Source organism: Capsicum annuum, chromosome 3 (assembly GCF_002878395.1).
Source record: "Capsicum annuum cultivar UCD-10X-F1 chromosome 3, UCD10Xv1.1, whole genome shotgun sequence".
In the NCBI taxonomy this organism is placed as follows: Eukaryota; Viridiplantae; Streptophyta; class Magnoliopsida; order Solanales; family Solanaceae; genus Capsicum; species Capsicum annuum.
Window position 1 is genome coordinate 263,597,901 of NC_061113.1, and position 5,285 is coordinate 263,603,185.

The following is a 5,285-nucleotide window of genomic DNA, read 5'->3' on the forward strand; positions in this document are numbered from 1 at the left end:
TGGATCAGCTTCAGGGAACAGTGAAGAGTATATGATAAACTATTTTTTGTGCATTGTAAACTTCTTCTTGGATTTAAAGAGCTAGATAAGCAGTAGAATTAGCTTCAGAATGTAAAGATGAATCTTGTGAAGACCAATCATTTTTGGATTCGCTTGCAGCTTTTCTTTTGAACTTGTATCTAAAGCAAGATTCATGCTTTAATTTGGAAAAGAATGAGATACATGATTCTAAACATTGAAGACACGTCGCTTAGTTTGTGGTTGGAATTGAGTGATAAACATTTGTTTGAGCTTATATTGTCTATCCTAATAATTTAGATTGATTTGGTTGAAGAAAACTAACGTAACACAATTGTGTTGGGTTTTACTATCTTGAATAAGAAACAATTTTGTTCTTTTTACATATACTTAGTTTTGAAAATTAACATAACACAATTATTTTTATTGCATTGTAAGCTTCTTATTGGATTTGAAGAGCTAGATAGGCAGTAGAATTACATTCAGAATGTAAAGATGAATGTTATGAAGACCAATAACTGCTATTTGCACCACCTTATTTTGAGGTTATATCTAAGCTAAGACCAGATCCACTCCTGGGATTACATTGGATATGTTATTGTTATCTAAAGCAAGAAATTTTCAAGGGCGTCCTTTTTAAAGCCTGATTCTTATTGAGGAAATTCATACAAAAGTAAGCTCCGCTGTTCTTCTTCTTGCAATGTAGATCACACATAAATTTTATAAAGAACGAGATACATGCTGTGAAAAATTGAAGACACGTCGCTTAGTTTATGGTTGGAATGGTGTGGTACATTCCATTGAGCTTATGTTGTCTATCCTGATAATAATGATTGGTCTTCGATCGGTATAAATTGTTGTTAAAGCAAGTCTTACTCAGTATGACAGTATCTAATATAATGTCCAGCGATGATTTTCTCCTATTATTGCACGAATTTTTGGTGAGTGTTTATATTGCTAATTTCTATTTTCGCAAACTACTATTTTTTAAATAATGGCGTAAAAGTGGCTATATTGCTAATTTCTCCCCATTTAGCTCTCTATTGGGGCGGTGCGATTTTAAACCCGAAAGTCCACATTACCTCTTCTAGCCCGTTTACTTGCCTATAAATACCCCGATTGATTACTGCTCCTAATTTCAAATTCCGCGGGAAACTTCCCCTCGGCTCCCAATTTGTTCCTCTTCGTGTTTCTTCTATGGAGATCTTGCGGCGATCAATTTCTCCGGCGGAATCGAGTTGTAAATCTCTCTCTATGTCGCCATCTCAATTTTCGAATGCGTTTCAGTATCTACATATTCACTGGGAGAAGAAACTAGTTTGAATTGCTTAAATACGATGAATAATACAGTATCTGCAAATGTGAGAAACAATCCACTAGTATTTTGCACTTCACAGGTTCTACTATTATCGATTTGGTGATTGCATTGCAGATCGCATTTGTTTTGTCTTAGGGAACAATGGTAAAATAACAATAACAATAACAATATTATTTAACTGTTAACAAAACAATAATAATATTAGTAGTACAACAGTGTATAATAAATAACAATACTAACTACTAAGATAATAATATTATAACCGATATAATAATATTACTAATAATAATAATAGTATAATCAATATAATAATAGTAGCAATAATATAATTATTTCCTAACAAGTTAATACTAATGAATATTAAATAATATTAAATAAATATTATAACGATATGATTTTAAGTAATATCTTAATTTATACTTGAGTCCTGCTAGGCACTGTCCTAAGAAACTATTTCCATAGTGTTAAATGTTTTTCCAGGATTAAACAAGCACTTCTCTAATTAATTAATTAATTAGAAGATATAGAAATCAACCAAATTATTAATACAAATACCAAAAAGTTATGAAGCTCATCTAGTAGCTAATGGGTATACACAACAAGAAGAAATTGCTTATGAGGAAATTTTTTCGCCTATCACTATGCTTGCAGTTACACCCTTACAGGCAAAGTGATTTTCTAGGATAAATCCACAAATATAACTTATTTTATTGTTATAACAAAACTAACATAACTTTACTAGGTCATTTCCATAACTTAACTGACTATAACATAACTTATTTTGTTGTTATAACAAACTAACATGATTTTACTAGGTCATTTCCATAACTTAAATGACTATACAAGCTGTGGTATAGGCAAAAGAGGCCTGTTACGGATTCGACTGGACTCAATAATTTTTTTTCATATTTATGTTGAAAAATTCATCAATGTATGTACATGTATCAAATTTAGAATTGAGTTAAAGCACTTGAAGTCGTCGTTTTAAAATAAAGAACCTATAAAGTTGAAATCCTGACTCGTAACTCTAGTATAAGTAATAATTAACTTATACTCTTCAAAATATATTATTGCCGACATCAACATGAGTAGAAAATAATGAAATCTGATTGCAGTTGGCACTAATACATTTTAATTTGGCAGTCTACTGGACTTTGTGATAATTGTTTATAGAAGGCCCAGGATTTAAGGGATTCACAACTTATTAAATTACATCTTTTAATAAGTTGTGTGCCACCAGCCTGACCTGACCATACAACAAAGTTTGTCTATGTTTTAAGACGAATTTGGAACTTGGTAATGGCCATTACTTAAAATTCATTCAATTTTTAAATATAGCCTCGCTTCTTTTTATTTTCATCCCTTTCTAGAAGATGCCCTGCCTTTTTTTTCTTTAATGACTTGAAAGTGAAGGTGTTTATCGTTCGAACAAATCTCTCTCGTTTGTAGACTATAGTCTTGCTCTTCCAGTGTAATTTAACAAAATTTTCCTATAAATTCAATTCAGATTTTTTTCTTATCTTGGTATCACTTGTTTTTTTGCGAGTTCACATAGTATATGGACTTATCCGTGATATGTCAGAAGCAAGTGGGCATGTTGATATTCTATTAAAAACAAATCGGATTCTTTTATTCTTTTAATTTCACTTGCCTTATCTTTATAAAATACATAGCTGGTTTGAAGTTGAGTTATGTAGGTATTACATTATGTATAAGTAATATCATGTTTGGTGGCTATTTAGAAGGTAAATTATTTATGTATAAAATTAATACTCCCTCAATCACATTTTATGTAGCATATTTTGACCAAACATAAAGTTTAAGAAATATAGAAAGACTTGGTGATGTTTATGAAATTATCTTTTACAAAAAAAAATATATTACTATTATCTTTAATCAAGTGGGACCTTATAAGGGAGACCAATTAGGGGTCGTTTGGTAGAGTGTATTGGAAAACTTAATGCATGGATTAGTTTAAGGTACAAATAGTACCTTGTTTGGTTTATTTTTTTACCTTATGTATAACTAGTGCAAACATTAGTTATATACTCTATTGTGTATTGAAGTATGCATTACTAATACCACAATTTTCCTATGTGTTAGTAATACAAAGAAGTTCAATACATGCATTAGCTTAAGTAATGACATAAGTATCTCTTATTTTCCTTCAAAATATTTTTCAATTCCACTGGTCACACTATTGCCTTGTTCCTATTTTTAAATTTAAACACAAACTTTATTTTTAGATTTAAACATAAACTTAATATCTGGGAGCATAATTTGATAGTGTTGATAACTAGGAGAATTTTTTATTTTTTATAAACATGTTATAAAAAGAAAACAAGTGGTTTTCGTCACCAATGGTTCAATTAAAGACTGAAATTTCTCTTCAATTTTCCTTTCTTTCTTCACCAGCCAAAAGAAAAATTAAGGCATATTTCTTTTCTCCGACCATCGCCAATTTTCCTTTCTTTCTTCACCAGCCAAAAGAAAAATTAAGGCATATTTCTTTTCTCCGACCATCGCCAAACTCGTTTCTCTCTTTTCTTATCAACTTTCGTATAAAATAATTAATTATTTAAATATATTGTAACCCAAAAGCTGATTCTAGTTCGAGAAAAATATGAAGATGGACGAAACACTTTTATCAATTTTCCTCGAGAAATTTTGAAGCAATGCTGATAGAAAACAATTATTTACATCCCTTCGGAGGGAAAGGAAAGTAAGTTTTCAATTAAAATAACTACTTTGTTGCAAAAAAAATATGCAAGGTTAAGGAATGTGGAGGGTATTTTTGAAAACAAATATTTTTGTATAAAAAATTATAGGAGATATATATTTTTTATTAAATCAAACCAAATAGTGTTTAAAAATAATGTTAGCATAACTAATGTCATCATTACTAATGCAAACATTACTAATATATCATATTCAACATTATTCTTATACACTCTACCAAACGACCCCTAAGGATGAAAGTGTTTTGTGTCTTTTAAATAGTAATTAGCAAATAAGGAAATATAACATTCTTTTTGGGACAAATCAAAAAAGAAAATGACAATACATAAAATGGGACTAAGAAAGTACAATATTTGATTTGCAATTTAGAAAACCCTCATAACTAATACATATACATGCCATATAAGTCATGAGAAAATCTATATATAACCTTATGAAAGATAAAAAATGAAATAATTAATACATGAATAATTAATAAATAATTCTTTCATGGCTACTACTTGCATAACTCTAACCAACTACCAAACTACCCCTAGACATGGGCGGAGCCACCTTAAACGAAGGGTGGTAGATGAACACTCTTCGTCGAGTAATTACGTGATCTACAAAGGTTAAATGTTAGCTATTATGAGTAGATATTTAATTTTGTACACCCTTAACATAATTGGGAAGAAAATTTGCATATCTTTTACTAAATTCTTGGCTCCGCCATTGCCCCTAGAGTTATCCAAGTAAGACATTTACACACTTTAACTTTAGGGTGTACAAAAAATAGGAACATCAAATATTTTCTCAAAAGTGTATTCATTTTCATCAAAGATCTTGAATTCGAACATGAATATGCAATCGCTTTTATTAGAAAAAGTTGTTATTTTTCATATAGTGTTTTTTGAATGTGAATTTAGTTTTAGACTCCAATGAAAGAGCTAAGGCTCAAAACAGCTTCAAATCGTTCGCTTTACACTTAAAAATTGGTCCAGCTGAAAGATATAGGACTATTTTGTGTCAAGAGATAAGGGGCCATTTAAGTCTAAAGACAAATATATGAGACTATTTTAGCAACCGAGAAAAATGTGTACTCATTTGGGCAATTTAATTGTGGATCCTTACATACCGAAAATCAACGGTCCACTTCCGCATTTCAAATTCAAAACTCATTCCATGCACAGTGTATCCGTTAGAAACCCTAAAATCTCTCGAAGAAGACGAA